Genomic DNA, 19,819 nt, shown 5'->3' with positions numbered 1-19,819 from the left:
AATTCCCTTCATCCCTGACCATGCTGGCTGAGTTTAACCATCCTATTAAGAATCACACTGTGATGCTGGGGGATTTAACCAAAATGGAACCTTTCCCCACAAGGCCATTCCAGGAAACATGTTTAAGTCACTCTGTCCTCCTTGGTCCTTCTTGGTCCTTATTCTTATACGTATCTGATCCCATGGCAAAGAAATAAAACAGGTGGTATGCTATAGGACTCTATAAGAAGGCTGCCATAGGAAACCAGGGCAGATTCAGATAATTTTAAACAGAGATTTAGAAAAAAATGTGAATTTCTAAAGCTGTCAACAAGATGCCTTTCACCAACACTTAATTTTAAAAGATTTAAAGCAAATAAAAAAAAATACCAAAAAATCTGCCAAACATGAATAGCTTCACTCATAATAACCCACTCAAATGTATCTTCCCAGGAGCAAACTGCCTTGAGTGTCATCTGTTAATTGATAGATCCAAGACTGCACAAGCAAGAAACTCCTTTTAAATACTCCTTTTTATCCTGGAATCTCCCTCATATTTGTGACCCCTTTCTCCTCTACTCACACCCCAATCCCTTCTCTGAATTTGAGCAACATACCATTGGCTTAGCTTTCTTGCACCTTAAATGTTTTCCCACCTGTGTGTCTAGCTGCTTGAGGGGATATTCTCCCTCCTGGAGCAAAGGTTTGCAAGTTGGCTGGAGGAAAGCAAACAGAAACTTCTTCAATCGCTTGCCGCGCTTAAAAATTCATAATCATTCCTGTAGCCAACGGCAGCAAAGCTAATTATTTACTGTCCCAACCAGCCTCATCTCCTCCTGGGAGAATGTGCTACTCAGCTGCCTGCACTGATACGTCTGCAGGAGGTAGAATGCTTGTAGCTGGAACCCAAGTGCACACCAGGCAGCATCACTGGTGGGGCCATCTGCAGCTTTGAAGAAAAGTGCCATGGTGATTTGACTATAAATTCAACTGTATACTCAGTTCTGGGAAAGAAGGGAGCTTCTTCCTTGCTCTCTAGCAAATACTCTGGTCCTGAGGCCAGCAATGGTGACTCAAGACATTTACATAACAGAAGAGATAGTTCAAAGACTGGTGTGTTTAGAACTGAATCCTGAATTTTATCATCTTAAGAAAGAGCCCTGCTGCATTAGACCAAAGCCCTCTCTAGTCCAACGTCCTATTTTGTACAGTAGCCAACAAGATGCATTTGAAATATTCAGAAGCTGGACATAAAAACATCCCAGCAGCTAGCATCCATGCTCCCTTTGATTCTGGACATAGCCTACACCCATCACAACTATCTTTCTGACTAGAATCATAGCATTGGGAGGGATCCCAAGAACATCTAATCCAACTGCCTGCCAAGCAGCAATCACAGCACTCTTGAGAAATGGACATCCATTATTTTAAAATCTCCAATGAAGAAAAGTCCACCGCCCTCTGAGGCAGTCTGTGTAACAGTTCCTACCATCAGCAGGTTCTTTATAATGTGTATGTGAAATCTCTGTTTTTTGCTATTTGAATCCATTGGTTCATGTGCTAGGCTCTGGAGGAGGGGAAAAAAAGCTTGCTCCATCTCCTACATAACATGCCTTTGGAAATTTAAAGATAGTTATCTTGTCACTTACTTCCCTTTCTTTTCTTCCCTTCATAAAAATCCCAGAGTGGTTAGCCACAATGTTATGCTAATGGCAAGCAAATACTGTAAATTAACTGTGGAATGTTGAATTCATAGATAAAGAATCTGTGGATATGGAGAGCTAATTGTACCTGCTATACCTGTGTTCTATGGCTGAGCCATTTTCCATTCTCTTTCCTGAAAACACCGAGTTCAGAATGGCATTTAACCAGTGGCATCACTAGGGGGCATGGGGGGCTGCAGACTACTAGATGGGGGTGCCACCCAGTAGGGCAGAACACCCAGAGAGAATGGCATGGCTACTGGGTGAGCAAGAGAGTGTGTTTTCCCACTCACCCAGCAGTCACACAGGATCCTAAATGGGCCAAGCTTCTCATAACCATCCTATACAATCTCAGTATTATATGGCAAGCAACACCTGTGAAACAATAACTACAGATTACTCACAGAGGTCAGCCACACCTTTCACCTGTTCTGATAGAATATTCTCAGGCACATGATTTACTAGACCAAGAACAGGTTATGTGCTTACACACTCTCCTTTTCCTCTTGCTTCCCATGCTGGCATGAAAGACATTTTTAAAGGGCTTGTTAAAGCACATTCTCCCAATATATCCAAAACCAAAAATAAAGCAAAACAAAAAACTTGCCTTGAATGGCAAGCCAGAATCTTTTTTAAAATGGGATTCTAATCTAGAGAGAAAGGCATGTAAAAGAGAGAGAGAGAGAGAGAGAGAGACCTAAGGAAAAACCTTGAAGATTTGACTTAGGATGTCAGAGGGAATGGGGTTGCCCTTTCTACAGACTCAAAAAGTTCCTGTATTTTTAAGAGATGCAGAGAAAGGGACATCCTTCCTCACCTGCATTTGCTGCCATTTAAGCTGTGAGATCTGGCACTTCTGACTAACAGAGGTGAAAAGATAGTAGCAAGGGTGAAGTGAAAGCAAGATGAGGTAACTTATTGCATCTCAGTACTGAAGTGAACAAATTCATTTCGACATACATCTAGCAAGTATATTCTAATGTCATACAAACTTTCTTTCTGGCAAGGACTAAAGAATGCTTTAAACTGTGTGGCATAGATCACCGATGATACATGATGAAGATAATAACAATGATTTATTAAGTTATATCCTGTTTTATGGGCTCAAGGTAGCTTTAAAAGTTAAAACAAATACAGAGAAAAACATTTAGAAGGAATCAAAAAAAGTAAAATATATGGCTGAAATACAATAAAACAATACATAGAACTAACACTTTAAAAATCAACCAAAAGACAAAAGAATCAACATAACAGCACACTTTAAAAACAGCACAGTTAAAAGGTTAAAAAGCCCTTGCAGTCAGTTTCTAAAAATAATTTCAAAACAGGAAAGCTTTCACTTGCTGACAAAAGGAGAAGCAGAAGGAAGCAATCCTTGCTTCTCTAGAAAGGGAGTTCCAAAGCTTAGGAGCAGTCACCAAAAAAACCCCTCTCATGTGTTGCTTGGAAAGGTGGTGGGATCAAGTAAATAGCCTCCCCTGAATATCCATAGTCCAGGCAGATTCATATGGGGAGATATGGTTCTTCAGATAGCTTGGACCTAAGACATCCTGGATAGATGGATAGACAGACAGACCAGGCCAAACAAATAAACAGACACTCCTGGAAGGGTTTGAACTCCTGGTGTATGCCAAAATAGCAAGCTAGCTGAAGTTATTGTGATGCCTGTGGACATGAGAACAGTCTACTTCCTTTTAATGCACAAAAGCCAACCAGAACAAAAGCTGAATCTTTCTTCAGCATAGGAAATAGAAGAGCAGTTTCCATTATATCAGAAGACTCCACTACATGTGAAGGTTAAATTGGGGAAGGCACAGGATAAGCTGCACAGTACCTTCTCTCTTATATCTTGTTGTCTTCTCTTATAATCTGTTACCTGAGGAGATGGCCTAATTTTACAAATCATTGCCAGACTTGCAAGACTAAATATGTGTTCTTGACCCATCTATTGGCTGATATGCTCAGACAGCTTCCCTGACGACAGTGAAAAACTGAAAAATAAAAAGGATGGACATGATAGGAAATGTAATTATTATCATGGCCTACTTGCAAAGGTTTCCTTTTCTCTCAATCATTATCTTGATCTGTAAAACTCCTGTAACTACTGAAAAAAGTAAAGACCTACCTGCATTACTTCTTCCCTAAAGTTATTTCTACAGATGTCGTCGTTACTGTGTGCCTTTAAGTCATTTCCAACTTATGGCAACCCTAAGGCAAACACTTCAGAGGGATGGTAGTGAGTGGCAAGATTTTTTTTTGGGGGGGGGGGGTTGCCTGCGCCTTCCTCTGAGGCTGAGAGAGTGTGAATTACCCAAGATCACCCAGTGGGTTTCCATGGATGAGCAGGGATTCAAATTCTATTCTCCAGAGTAGTCCGATACTTAACCACTACACCATGGTGGCTTTCCAAAGACATAAACACACACCTAATTGCCACTATATCAAAATCAAATTAAAATTCTATGTAGCTTTATGTACAGAACACTCAAGATGACTTGCAGGAATAATGCAGAATTTAATGTTGCAGCCTACTGCTGGAGACGATATAAGAACTCATTGAAAGAAAACTGGCACTGAACTAGTGCAGAAGGCCAAGAAAAGCAAAGGAGATGCAAGCAGAGGTCTTTTCATCCTTTGCTGCCCTCTGTTGATGCAGAGTTCCACTAACATTAGATTAATTTCTCAGCTGCACAAACAAATATAAACCAGCGCGTCAGAATATGGCCAAACTGAAAAAGTTTTGAGTATCTTTTGGCCCTTTCTTTAGCAGCTGACAACACTAGTGGGTAACTGGCACATTGACATGGTAACATGATCAGAGTACTACCACCTTGAGATCCAGTGGGTGGCACCAACAAAGAGGTCCTGATCTGCAGTGGCACATCCGTTGTGGAATGTATTCCTTAAAGAGACCCACCTGGCACCAGGGACTTTCCTTTCAGGGCCAAAATGTTTGCTAGGTTTTTGAAAAGCCCTGTAGCAGCTTTTTAATGGACTTTGGGGTTTTGGTTTCTATATATGATAAGATTTGTGTGTTTTTAATTTGTATAGCTTACTCTTTTTATTGTTATGATATTTTAACAACTTTTTAAATAATCAGATCTTGAAAAAGTTATTTTGTGGTCTGCAACATTGCCACTGGACATGCTGGCTTGGCAATTCTGAGAGCTATAGAATCATAGAGTTGGAAGAGACCTCAAGGACCATCCAGTCCAACCCTCTGCCATGTAGGAAGTCACAGAAGTTTATCACTCACTCCCCCTACCCCTTTATGGAAACTGGAAGGGGACTCTCAGGGCTGCGCACAACCTGGAAAAAATGGATTTTATCGCACAGCGAATTGTCCTCAAAAGGGCCCCATTCTGTCCCCCAGCACCAAGCCTTCCGCATTCAGTGCTGAGGAGCATTAAATGTTCTGTTCTGAAGTCTTCTGACTGAGAAAAATGGCACCCCTCAGCACTGAATAGGGACGGCTTGGCGCTGGGGGATGGAACGGGGCCCTTTTGAGGACGATTCACTATGCGATAAAATCCATTTTTTCTGGGTCGTGCGCAGCCCCAAGTGTCCCCTTCCAGTTCCCATAATGGGAGGAAAAGGTATGCAGTAAACTTCACAGTCAAAGCACCCCTGACAGATTACCATCCAGTCTCTGTTTAAAAACCTCCAAAGAAGGAGAAACTACTACTCTCTGAGACAGCATATTTTTCTGTCAAACAGCTCTTACTGTCAGGAAGTTCTTCTGAATGTTTAGGTAGAATCTCTTTTGCTGCAGTTTGAATCCATTGCTGTGTGTCCTATTTTCTGGAGCTGCAGAAAACAAACTTGCTCCATCCTCAATATGACATCCCTTCAAATATTTAAACAGGGTTATCATGTCACCTCATAACCTTCTCTTCCCCAGGCTAAACATCCCTAGCTCCCTAAGCAGCTCCTCATAGGACATGGTTTCCAGATCTTTTCCCATTTTGGCCACCCTCTCTGCTCCAAGCTCTTTTGGTTTTTTTTTTTTTTTTTAATTTATGCTGCCTAGTGATCTTCAATTGTGGGTCAAAGGTAAAAGGCAGGACCTAAAATACCAGCATATTTTAGTGCATAGCTCTTGCTATCATTAATTAAGACTTAGGAAGGACATTCCAACTATTTCAAAGGAGAGGCATACAAAAGTTAGGAAATCACCAAACTATGATATCAAGGGAGAAAGGGCGAGGCAATCTTCGGAACTCCCAGAGGGCTGGATTGGTATTCCAGGAGACCAAATACAGTAGATGTCTCACCTCTGATCAAAAGATGAGAATGGATAGCCTCAATAGAAGCAAATAAAAAGAATAGGAGTAATAACAAACCACAATGATGGTCATGAAGAAACGAATTATGAAAGGAGAATCACTTAGTGAAATGAAGTTTTGTTTTCTTTTTCTTGATGCCACTCGTTCATATTTCTTATGAAATTGCTCCAAGGAATGACAGGTTGTAGCTTCCATATCACTGGTGGTGGTGATGAATCTGCTGTGGGTGTTACTTTGAACTTCAAATCAGTTATCCAGTCTATTTTAGGACTAGAGTCAGCATCTAGCTCATTTAAAGTTCAGATTAAATCCCATAATGGATTCACCATCCCAAAGATATAGAAGCTATCAGCTGCCCCCAGCCCAACATGACATGTAGCTTTTCGAAACTCTGGATTTGAGACAAATAATGAGATTATTCTTCCCCCATTCATACCAGTTTTGTAAAATCTGAACTGGTTGTTGAACCCTATTTCAGCACAAACAAGGGAATGACTGGATACTTACAGACAGGCCTGGGAATTATACGGCTCTCCAGATGTTGTTGGACTGCAATTCCCAGCATTCCTCTCCATTGGCTGTGTTGGCTAGGGCTGCTGAGAGACAGACCAAAATCTTGAGAGACACATTATCACCACACTTGGTACACAGCATCTGATCCCCCTCAGGATCTTCTCACTGAGATAGCTGCCACACCCTGCCTCATGATAGGACTGGCACTTTATTGAGATAGTGTTAAAGAGCATCTATGCAGCACACAGAAGCCTGTGCAATATAATCTGTTTCCAAGCTGTGGTCAGACATTTGGCACCAGTTTGCACTGGTGTGGAAACAAAAGAGGCAATGGGATGACATTGATGAACAACTTTAGGTAAGTCACCACACATTGCTATCTCACCTAATATTTAGCCACCTAAAGTAATCCAATAGAGTACTAGATTAGGTTCGTATTTCTACTTAGCTCTGGACTGCCATCTACAGGGAAAAAATACCTTTCACAATGATGCTACACACTGTAAACAAAACAAAACCTATTTCTATGATGGTTGTAGACGGGAACATTTTCACAGAGCAAATATAAAAGGAACTCAGGACTAGTCCTACCTTTAGGCAGAGGGGAATCATAAGAGGACAATAAATTGTTAATTAATTTGCTATTATTCCATGTTTACTACCACCAGGGAGGGAGAGAGACACCTGAGAAATTTTCTGCCTGGTATGCCACAATAACTTGGCTGGCTTTGGATATTATGCATCTTTGTTTAATTCAGATGTGAAATAAATAGATCAGGGTTGGAACTTGGAAGTGATGTGACTTTTAGGATGTGGCTGAACTGCAAGCCCCAGCATTCTTTACAACTGACTATGCACTGGATAGGGCTGCTAGGAATTTTAACAACTAAAGGGTTGGAGAATTCTCAGGCCTGAACACCTTTGCTATTAAGAATTTCTAACTCTCCTCTCTGTTTGTATAGATGGATCATTGGAAATGAATGAAGGAGTTCATTTCCTCTCAGCAACATAAGAGTTGAGAGAGAAGAGAGGTGTCCAGCAGCTCAGTAGCTTGTGCCAAATATCTCACTCCAAGTTGGACACTAGAGCCAGAGCTTAGAAAAGTTATGGTTTTGGATTACAACTCTTGACCAGGGGACTCTGGGAGTTGTACTCCATGAAAATATTTTTTTCAAGTTTTAGAACCTTGTATACACAACTAGTGGATGCAGAAAATGTTGTAGCCCAGTGTCCTTCTTCTGTGTGTAATGTGGATGGGCCAATCTCTCTACATATCGATAACCACAATTGTGGTAAGAGGAAGTTGTCTTAAACTGAATAAAACAGTATTCTCCACAGTGTGGTGTAGACTCTATGCTAACCTTCCAGTATCTTCGTAATATTTCAAACAAAGACCTATTTGGAGATTCCAGAGTTTGAAATGTACTGTCTGTATTTTCATGCATGGTTTCTTCAATTATGGCCAGTAGGGCCATTGTTCCTGATGGCAAAATTTGAGTGGTGGGCTTGGACCACTGAGTTCATATGTTTGTTTGTTAACACTTACATGGTCTTCAGCAAACAATTAGCTGCCAGCTTTACTTTCCCAAAAGTGGGAGATATATATATATATATATATATATATATATATATAGGCTTGAACTTTTGTGTAAGACTGATTGTCATTTGTAAAGGTACATTGTTTGCAAATAGGTCTTACGGTGTCTGTCTAATTTTGTATCCTCACAAATTATCCAAAGCCTTTTTAACAACACGTGATCAAAAGATGTAGTTTGAAATCACTGTATTAACTGATCAGTGGAACTTGAACCAATCAGAGATTAATTATCTTGTCAACTCTGTCTTTGTCACTTATTGAAAATAAAATTTATATTACAGGTTTTTTGTGGGTTTTTCAGGCTATGTGGCCATGTTCTATAAGAGTTTATTCCTGACTTTTCACCGGCCTCAGAAGATGACAGCCACAGATGCTGGCGAAATGTCAGGAATAAACTGTTATAGAACATGGCCACATAGCCCGAAAAAACCCACAAAAAACTATGGATGCCGGCCATGAAAGCCTTCGACTTCACAAAATTTATATTGATTGGTGAAATCAGTTGAGTCTACAAAAATGCACATACATTCCTGTGATTAAAATAAGAAACGCGTTCATATTAATCTAATGAAAATGTGGGGTTTTGGGGCAAAGTTACAGGGAGGCAACTTGAAGGCACATAGAAACACACACATAGGGAGCTGGACCTAGGTGAATTATATGTACCGTATGTTTTTTCATAGTATTGAAGGGACTTACTCTATTTCTGCAGCAGAGTTGCCTGCTGGTTCTGTCTAAAAGGATGAAAGCACAAGTGAAGTGAAGAGCAAACAAAAAAAAGTTCATAACCAATCAATGATGATGAGAGGACTCCAACTGAGTTCTCTAGGGAATGATAATAAAGAATTAAAATCTCAGAATTTTTTAAAGCTAACAAATGAAGCTTCTTTATTCAGCATAAAATGGGATAAAAATGGTACTATTAAATAGAGCTAATATTAATCTTCAAGCAATGGACCTGCTGCCTCCAATAGAGGGGAATATTAAAGCTCACGTCTTTACAAAAATAAGGAAAGGTGAAGATGATTTTAAACCAGAAAACATTCCTGCTCCCACAATGATGTAACCAGACCAGGGTGGGCAACTGTGGCCCTCCAAATGATTTCTCCCTACTAATTCCAGCAGGTCTAGCCAAAGGTAAGGGACAATAAGAACTGCCATTCAAAAATATTAGGTTTGTCCTAATTCCTGAACCAGACATTGCTAAAATAGAGATTTGCAGAGCCAGTAAATAAAACCAAAGACTTTGGAGTTATACAGAACTCTTCTTCAGATTCTTCTTCAGATTCTGTTTTCAAATAAGAAAAGGTAGGGGTAGAAAGATGTCACTTTAGCAGGGATTTGCCTTGATTCAGATTAATTTTTTTAGGATCACTAAACCAAATTATAGGCAAGTCCTTCACTTGTGTACTCTTTGCAGCAATACTGAGTGCAGTGCAGAAGTCTTTCATCATCCATACTGAGTTGTGGCCTAAATCCAGTTGTTAATCTCAACTGGAGAAGATCCACTGAATCAATGGGAATTTGGTAATCAACAACTATGGTAAATTCCATTCGTCTGATCTAGATGGGACTGGCAATGGATTTACACCTATCGTTACCAGCTTTGGAAAAGGCCAATACTCTAAACCAAGAATCTGGCTTGTTCTAAAGCTAGTACCCATGGTTTGTCTTGGATATAAACTATGGTTAATTAAAAACATCTTAGTTTCATTCATGCAAAGAAACTGTGTGTTTAATAGGCTAAAGACCTATTAAATCACAGTCAGTATGAAAATTGTCATCAACAGACATGGTTGATGCAAGACATTTTGCTGCCTAAGGCATGGAAACAAATGATGCCCTACTACATCAAAGTGCATAGTACCTGATGCCACATGTTTAATCAAACAATGAAGAGTACACCCCCGTCCCCAATACCTTCCCCCCTTTCTTACAGTAAAAATACAATCCGACAAACAACTGGTAATTTGCTGGTCTATTACCACAGCCCAAATCTGCTGCTTGAAGCGCCTGTCTCATTCTACTTATTGATAGGGCCATCCCTATTTGTACATAGACTTAATGCTGGAAAGAGCTGTTTCATACTTAGATTAGACATTTTTATCATGAACTAAATTATCATGCTATGCAAACTCATGCTAGAATATTTGGATCCTAGAATTAGAGCTCCCTTTTAAAAATGTAACAATAAAGCAATATATTTGTAGCTTTTTGAGATCTGCTGATCATTATGGGCAATGTTTTATTGTTTTTGTTGAGAAACTGAATGAGAAGTAAGCAAACTATAGTATCCAGAGCTATTCCCAAAACTGATTTGAATTTCCATCCTCCACAATATTGTCTATACTATTAACATCTCTTCAGGGTTTCCAGCAGGTATCAGTAATGCTACTAAAGTGGAAGGCAGTAGGAAAAAAGGAAGACCGTACTGCAGGTGAATTTATTCAATCAAGGAAGCCACTGCCTTGAGTTTGCAAGACCTGAGCAGGGCTGTTGATGACAGGGTGACTTGGAGGTCTCTCCTTCATAGGATCACCATAAGTCATAGACAATTTGATTGCAGTTAACAACAAAAGAAGACAGGGGATGGAATTAGCTAGAGCATCTCTTCCCTTGACTACCCCAGCTTTCCCATGCTTTTCCATTGCTCAGAGCTGAATTCCAAAGGATAGATTAAGCAAGAGCTTCAAAAAGTTTGGGAAAGATGCTTTTCAAAGCTCTGGAAATGGCAATACACTTGTCTTTCCACATTCATTGGGATTAGAGGCGCAGGATCCCCATGAATGTGGGAAAGGTGCAAATAACAAAAAGACTTTGTTTTCAGCTGAGAGAACACCTCTTTAGGAATCTCTAGGTCCTCTAGTACAACTCTGGTCGACAACAGCCAGACATTGACCACAGAATTGCACTGGAGGAGCTACGAATGGCTAGTGGAGTGTTCTCCCTAGGAATCTCTAGATCCTTCAGTGTGACTTTTGGTTAAAGTTGACCTTAGAATTGTGCTGGAGGACCTAGATATTCCTAGAGAGGCCATATTAATAAAATCAATGAATAATCAAATCCGCAAAAGTCAAAGTCACAAATGTGGAGGTACAACTATATAATGGGAATTAGTGGAACAGTATATTTTGTGCATATGATGTTAAGACAATTTTTGTGCCAAAATGTCTTGAGATTGGTTTGTTTTTGGTGGGGTGGGGTTCTCATTAACTACCTATGACCTTCTACTTTATGCAATATCTGCAGAACAATCCCCATGCCACTTCATTCCCACAGCTATGGCTGATTTGACAAATAAATTCAAATATACTGTATAAATTGGGTGATTGCACTGACTTAACTAATATAGAAGTGCAATTTACATGTAAAAATCTCTTAATAACCTGAATTTGAACATACTTTACAATACTTCAAGTATATCATGCCGTGCTATTTTGTAACTTCAATTTCCAGCTAACGAGGAGTTCCTCTAATGAAAATAATGATTTTTTCATGCTGTACCAGATGGTAATTTGAAGCATTTCAATTAAACAAACCATCTCATTAGAGTGCCTTGATAATGCAGTTGAGTTTTCTTTGATATGGTCAGAAATATCTCACATGCTTTTGGGATGCAATCAAAACTCTCCAATAAACTTGTTGCTAAAGACAGCTGCCTTGGACATGTATTTTCATAGCAATCAAATGACCTAGTTTAGAAGTGTTTGAAGCCATTTCAAGTGGAATAGGAACAAATTAACCTTGTTTAACAAGTAGCGTTCAATTTGTGCTCTAACACTCTTTTGAGCTCTGTCTATGTGTTATTTTATTTCTCCTGTTACATAATGCATACTCATCAGGCCTGCATTAAGAACAGTGTTTCTCCTGTGGTACTCCTCCCAATAAATTCACAGTGGCACAATTGTCTTTTACACCATTTGAGTCAAAATCTGAGCATTGTTTGTTTTTTTCTCCTCTGTGTTTATGTTGAAGGCCAAATAAATCTGCCTCCAACTTCACAGGCAAGATTTGAGATGGGGGATAGGTGGGCAAAGAAGTGAGTTCAGTGATGCAGCCAGGTAATTTTAAAAACATGGATTTAAGAGTCTAAAAGGAAGAAGGTTAGATCACCATGTGTATTATTTCATCTGGAAACTACATAATTAATATTTTTATTTCTATGCTCTTATTTGATGCTGCATTCTCAACAGGACCTGTAACATATAATTTTCATTGAACTTAAAAAAAATGTCTGCAGAAAGCTATCATACTTTTGTCCTGAACAACATCTAAAAGTCTAGGGGGCCACATCAGCCCTTTGGACCTCAGAAGACAGCTGCATCCTCTCAAACCTCATGCATCTCCATGTTGTACAATTCACCATTTCTCAACATACCCTGCACCTGACGTACTTCCATAGAGTCCTTTTTTCCAAAACTGTAAGTGGCCAGAACAGATCAGGGGAGCTGAAAATGTGGCCAAATGGTTAACCACCTCCCACACTGTGCTATTAGTCATTTTAGAAGAAAAACTAAAATGGAGGGCTGTTGGGAGTTCAAGATGGGAAGACAAAACTGACCATGGAGTATACTTGGTTCACTCCTGTTATAGTCAGACTACTGATGCATCTAGCTCTGTATTATCTGCAGTGACAAGTAGTGCCTCTCCAATGTTGCATCTGCACTGCAGAAAAAAGACAGATTGACATCGCTTTAACGGCCATGGCTCAATGCTATGGAATTCAGGAATCTGTAGTTTTGTGAAATATTTAGGCTTCTCCATCAGAGAGGTCTGGTACCACAGCAAACTACAGATCCCAGGATTCTACAGTGTTGAGCCATGGCAGTTAAAGCAGTGTCAAAGTGCATTATTTCTGCAGTACGGATGCAGCCCAAGCCTTCAGACAGGGCTTTCCCAAGCCCTACACAGATATGTCACGGATTTTAAGAATTAAATTTAACCCTTTCTATCTGCTACTATCCCCTTGCCCCCAATGGCCAGCCTCTCTCAGTGATGTTGTTTCCATTTTTTTTAAAGAAAAGTTAAAAGCAAAAATGCCTTTAATTAGACTGTCCCTATTTCTCTTTTCAAATTAGGAAGGATACTGGATAATTGAAGGTCAGATGGAAATTTGCTAACACCCCCCCACCCCCACCCTGCCCGATGTTGCAAATCTCCAACTGGATGCAGTTTGAAAATGAGCAAATACTACCTTGCTTGGAGATGCAGAATGGCACTTTATCTGAGTACTGTGCTTATTTCTACCACAAACTCATTTCCTTTCTTTTCAAAGAAAAACTCTTATGTCCAATTTGGCAGTGTCCCTTTAATGAAAATTTAATACTTTCCTTCCATCTCCTCCAAGCTCTTAAGAACTCAGAGGCTTTTAAATGGAAAAGGAGTCATTAGTGTTGCTACTTTCTTTTTGGTTTCCTACAGGGGGAAGTTTGATCCTGAGGTGCCACATTAATTTGATTCCCTTCTTTCTCCTGGATATAGCCCTTCAGGTATTTCTCATTTCATTGTTGTTGTGTTTGTTGTAAACTGTAGAGAGGAGGGAGAAGTGTAGGATAATGGTGCACTTAATTCCTTAGCTTGTCTGATCCTTTCTTTAAAGACATGACTGAGAGAGCTGTGATTTCCTTTTCCATTTATTTATTTATTTTTGGTTTTTATCCTGCTTTTCTTCCAATATGGGACCCAAAGTGCCTTACACTGTAAGCTAAAACAATCTGTAGTACAAAATTTTCAAACAGCATCAAACAATCCAATTAAAACATTAATGTAAAACAGTTTATAATACATTAAAAATATTACATACTAAAAACAGCACACCTGTTGCATTTCCCTCTACCTCAACCACTTATATACTGAAGTCCTGTTTAAGTAAGAAGGTCCCTCCAATTTCCTCCAAAATTTCACAAAACCTGGAACAAATGAAGCCAAGCAATATCAAGGTTTGATCAAGATTGTAAAAGTTATGGATGAGGAAAAACACACAAGCTAGGATGGGTTGCAGCAGTTTACATTTGCCTGAGTTTACAGGGAGGGACAAGATTTTGCAGCTCCTCTCCCCTCTCTGAATTCACTGAGTGCAAACTACTTTTTCATTCTTAACTTATTTTGCACAAATGGAAATAAGCCAGGACAGAGGGATAAAACAGAAGAAGAAAAGAGAAACTGAGATATTTTTAAAGCAGCTGAAAAAGTGGGATGCAAATGATTAATCGAGATTCTTCCTGCCAGACTAGGACAGTTGGCAGGTATGGTCTTTCATACGGTCTTTTGTACTCTACACTGAGCCATGGTCTATTTTAAGCCACCATAGTAGCAGCACATCAACTATAGTAGCACATAATCTTCTTGGCCAAAACCTAGCAATGTTACTTTTATGGGGTCCCAGCAGTATCCCCCAACCAAAACAGGCAGTGATGTCAAAAAGTTATGACTGGAGTACCTTTTAGTGTCACTAAAGAGAACCTCCCCAATGCTATGCCTAAAGCTTCCTTTTGATAATGCAGATAAAACCTAGCCATCTCTCATCCTGTATAGTATTTTTTCTATATACATGAAGGTGTCCCCTGCCAGTATTTTTCAGACCATACACAAAAATCACCTACAGCTTATATTTACAGATGCTACAAGTAAATCCTCGGGGTGGGGATACCTAAAATTGCACTAGACATTTCACAAGCAAATTCGTGAGCTGCTGATTCTGGTGCACTTTAGAAAGTTAGGTTTTTTAGATAACAGCTCCCGGAATGCATCACCCAACAAGGGCAGCCAATGGTCCTGCTAGCCATGCTGGTTGGGGGATTCTGGGTTCTCAAATCTATAAAGTTTCTTTTCCAAGCTGTGATCCTATCATTAAAAATTAGGGAAAGTTCTGTCTAACTGATTATTGTCAGTTTAGCAGACATATCTCAGAATCATTCTTCAGCCTCCCATCTAAATTTAATATTTATTAAGCAGTAAATAATTTTAAAAATAATACAATTCCTGTTACCTGAATTCTTGTTCTTTTCATGACAGACATGGATGTGAGGAAAAGAGAAAGGCGGCTATCTATTTCACATTATTAATCAAGTAATGTATATACTTAATTGCCAGGGGTAAAAAAGAAGCACTCTTCTCCCTTCAAATGATGAGAACATGAAGTGATCAAAATAGAAGTGGTTTTTTTTTTTTAATCCTCTAGGCATTAAGAGCTTAAACACAAAACACATGACTCATTATATCAGGCCAACTCTTAAGGGTAAATATTCTGTGCGGGGAATTCATTTCTGTTAATTGGAGTTGTGAGCTTAATTCCCAGAACACTGTACAGAACAGAAAATACACTCTTTGTTTTAATATTGAAACAGAGTGGAAACAGCTCAGTGGTCTCAGGAAGTTTGATTATTCTACCATGTAAGCAACAGGGTATACATATAACTCTTCACACACAAAAAGTTTACATTCCTTCAATCATCAGTTTTTAAATAAATATTAGAAAACTGCATCCAGATTTTGGGAGGTCTACAGTGTACCCCAAACATTGGTGTAACATTAAATACTGAAGTGCAGCCAATTGTGACAATAATCATAGCATCCCAAGAAAGTGGAAAAATGCAGGCAGCCATTCTTCATATCCTCAGCAATTTTCATCTTCAGGAGGTCTTTGGTAAAGCCAATGGATTTTAATTGGTCAGTCAAGACCAAATCATTCCACAATGCTTTGCATTACAACAGGGATTGTTTGCAGTAAGTGTGATGTAGTGGTTTGAGTGCTGGACTACAAATCTGGGGGTCAGGGTTCGATTCTCCACTCAAGCATAAAGACCCCACTGGGTAACATTGGGCAAGTCACACACTCTCAGCCTCAGTGACTGGCAATGGCAAACTCCCTCTGAAAAAACTTGTCAAGAAAGATAGATTTGCTTTAGGGGTTACCATAAGTCAAAAATGACTTGTAGCCACACAACAACAATACCTTGTAAGGAAGAAAATCCATCCCCACTTACCACCCTCACAAATAATGTGAGGACTGGAGTTATATCCAGGATAATCAAAATTCTGGCTAGAAGAAGTGGAGGTGGAAGGAAAAAGAGGATATAAAGAGTATGATGAGAAAGACTGGAGAAGCCAGGAGAGCTGGGGAGAGGAAAGAAGGAGAAAGAGGATAAGAGAGGGGAGGAAAAAGGCAGAAGACAGAAGACAGAAGGAAAGGGAGGAATGAAGAGGACAAGAGGGAGAAGGAGAAAGAGAAAGAAGAGAAGAACACAATTTAACCAGGGACTTGGGTCAGCGAGAGGAGTGGAAAAAACAGGATGAGAGGGAGAAGAAAGAGACAAAACAGGCTGGGGTGGGAAAGTTGGGAGCTGAGAGGGAAGAGATAAGAAGAAATAGAGGAATCTGTAGTACTGTAGGCAGCTACTCTTCAACCAGTAAATACTTTCGACGGCTCAAGATTTCCCCATGCTTGCTGTTCCATCAAGTTGAACCCTGGACTGGTGCTGGTCACAGTTTGACAAATGTTGAATGGCTAGCAAAGGTGGGGCAGTGGCAGCCAGGCAGAGACCCAGACAGCCAACAGCAGCCACCTCCACCAGGGGCTAGCAGCACATTATAAGAAACAAACAAAAACCAATATTTTTTCCCTTGAGATTTCTCCCTTTGACCAGAGGTCTAAAAAAAAAAAAGGGGGGGGGGTGTATTAGCATAACTATGATCAGAATTCTTGGGCCCCCTTTTGACATTGGATGTGAAAAGGTTTTGTTTTGTTGCTAACAAAGTAAATATTTTAATTGGGCGTGATTGATGGCTTCTTCATCTTTGCATTAGGGTTTTAGCTTCCTTGAAATCATTGGCCTGTTACAGACTGCCAAAATAAAGCTGCTTTGGGTCTCTTTGAAGGTATGCTGTTCAAATGATGCATGCATCCTGAGAATCCGGAAGCTGCACCAAATCTGCACTCCAGTGCTTAGGAATGGAGTGTGGCTTTGGCGTGACCTCCGGACTCTTAGGACCCATGCATCATTTAAATAGCATACCTCCAAAGAGACCCGAAGCAGCTTTATTTTGGCAGTCTGTAACAGGCCATTGCCTCTTTCTGGCTTGCTGATGACGTCTTCATGGTAGGATCACTAGCCCAAACAGGACATGGCAGAAATGCTGTAAATCTGTGAAAGAGTGATAAAGAAGCAATCCTTGAAGTATAGGCCAGAGGTCAACCATCTCACATAACTCCTTCTAATAGCTGATCCTCCTTGCTTCATTAATTGCCACCAGTATAATCCACAAAGTAACAGATAAACCCAGACTAGCCTTGCATGTTCTTGTCAGTAAAAGGAATGTTCACAGTGCTATGAACTGCTCAGAGAAATAAGCTGAAGGGATGTACTTAAATGACTTATAACCCCCTTAGAGCAAAACCTTTCTATGTCTCCATAGTTATCTCCATACGAACTCCAAAAATGCTTTTTTTTTTTTAAAAAAAATGTATATTCTTTATTTGTGGGCAGTTTTGTCACCATTATCTCCAAACATATGTTCTTAGTAATACCATAGAAATTAGCCTCCCAGGAGAGAGCCTATCTTTTCTAGTCTTCTATCCCAATGTAGCATTACCTGTTATGCCCAAAACTCAATCAACTACTTGTAGAAGTCAAGGAAAGTTTTGCTTCTTCCTTTTGTTGGGAAAGAATCCATTCCAGTCATTTTTACCAGTAGCCATGCTAGTTAGACCCGGATTTGGGGAGTTATAATACCAGATGGTTAGAATCAGTCAGGGAGGACACAAGTCTGGGCTTGCAGGAACTGAGCAGAGCGGATGAGGACAGGGGGATCTTGGAGAAGTTTCATCTATTTGGTTACAATGAATCAAAGTTGAATTGAGGGCTGTTAACAACAATCCAAGAAAGTAACTTTTCCAAGCATATCTTATAATTATATACACCAAAGTGTAACATCTCTAAACAGGCTACCTATGCAACTGTTCTAAGGAAATTCCACAAACAGTACATATATATCGTATCTATGGGCATAGGATTATTTCTAGAAATGTTACATTCCCTGTCAAAGGAATCTATTTTTGCATTTGGTCCTAACTTTAACCACTCTAGTTCTGGAAGGACGTGTTTTAGTATTCTTTAGATTAGTTCACTAAAGTTTCTGATACAGTCTGACTCTTCCTGGTCAACTGGCATTGCTGTTCTGAACTCTTGATCCTAAAATGGTCTTTTTCAGACAATCTTTTGTTATTTGACTGCTCATATTGGTTTTGTTCACCTGAAAATAATACTTTTTTTTAAAGGATATTGATCACAAAATGGTCTTTTAGTGAGAAATTTTAAAAGTTTTGAATATGACAGTGAACTACGAATTAGTAAATGTGGCTGCTGTGAGTTTTCATTATATGAAAGCATGTTCTGTGTCCATATTCATTTCAACATGGCTCCTTCTACTAAAATGAACTATGCAGAATGGTTTGTGCTATTGTTTGTTTCTGTGCTACTGAAGCTTTTACAAAATTATGCCTGAGGTTTTGTAACAGCATTTTAGTATTTTATAAAACTCTGTTTCCAACATTATTTTGAGGTTTTGCCCTCTCCACCCTCCTCTACCCCATCTTTTTTCTTCTTTCTTCTTTGTACTGAGCACTACCCTCTTTGCCCCTCCACCATCCTTTTTTCAACCCTTGTCTTAGAGATAACTCCTGGGTTCCATCTGCTGTAACTATTATAGAGGAAACAAGAAAGTTTTACATAATTGAACTGTTTCACAAGGAGAGATGGATTTCATTTGAACAGGACATAAATGTTCCCATTCTTCTCAGGATAACATTCCTCCTCTTCCAGTCTCTCAACACCACCCAGTGCAATTAAAAAACAGGATTAGGTTTACAATGGAGTATGCACCTGTGTTTGTTTAAATCAGCAACTTTAAGCCAACTCATTGCTTTCCTCCAATCATGGAAGTGAAAGGAGAGCCGAGAATAAATAGCTGAGCCGTGCAATTCATTTACACTTCAAATATACTTCTGAGTTGGTTATTCCTCAATTAATAAAATAGCTGGTGTATCCCTAAAGTAGTATAAAGTGACACGCTGTGTGAAATCAATTTTCCTTTCCAAAATCATTAAATCCAGTAGCCTGTGACTGCATCCCTGCTAATTCTGGTTGCAGCCCTTTCATCCTCCATTAACTTTGGCACTCCTAACAGGCTGTCAAAAATAATTTCCCAGGATGTAAATAATTCAGAAATTAAAAATTAATAAATAATAACAGGGCGCTACTGGGAGATAGACTGGGTCAATTAGTCAGCTCGGCATTCTGTTTCTTCGCAGCAGGGGGCCCAGTATTCGTTACTAGACTTTTGCCTGTGATTCTTAGGTCTGATTTACGGCTCTTCATTACTGGATCCAGTCAGACACAATTACCTCCATCACTATCTCCATTCCTAACTTCAAAGAAACACACATTTTCTTGTCTGCTATTTTTCCTCCTCGCAGCAGCCTCAGCTTGACGTCTCTGGAATTTCTTCCATGTGGACTAATTAATAAGACTTCGACTTATCATATTCACTTCTTTTCTTTGATGTCCTACCTTAGTCAATCATCCTATTTAATTAGAATTTCAATGATAACTTTACTTATCTTGTGGGTAGATGTAAATTAAAATAACAGGATTTTAATTCTCTTTCTTACGGGGTTATGACTTTTTTTTCTAAATCCCCCTGACAGGAAAAAGTTTCAGCCCAAATGTGATGTTATGTACATT

The 19,819-nt window shown here is 39.5% G+C and overlaps 1 long non-coding RNA gene across 1 annotated transcript; it reads right to left on the bottom strand.

Moving 5' to 3' along the window:
- Positions 1–6,478: 6,478 nt before the first annotated feature.
- Positions 6,479–15,155, bottom strand: LOC149313063 (uncharacterized). Its single transcript, XR_016281453.1, has 3 exons — positions 15,067–15,155; positions 8,778–8,812; positions 6,479–6,564 (listed from the first exon to the last, which is right to left on the bottom strand). It is a non-coding gene; the product is annotated as an uncharacterized LOC149313063 (long non-coding RNA).
- Positions 15,156–19,819: the final 4,664 nt, after the last annotated feature.

The sequence above is a fragment of the Sceloporus occidentalis genome, unplaced genomic scaffold (assembly GCF_023333645.1).
Source record: "Sceloporus occidentalis isolate IW3139 unplaced genomic scaffold, rSceOcc1.0.p SCAF_5, whole genome shotgun sequence".
NCBI lineage: Eukaryota > Metazoa > Chordata > Lepidosauria > Squamata > Phrynosomatidae > Sceloporus > Sceloporus occidentalis.
The sequence above is the reverse complement of the archived record's forward strand: the minus strand, read 5'-3'. Positions and strand labels throughout refer to the sequence as shown.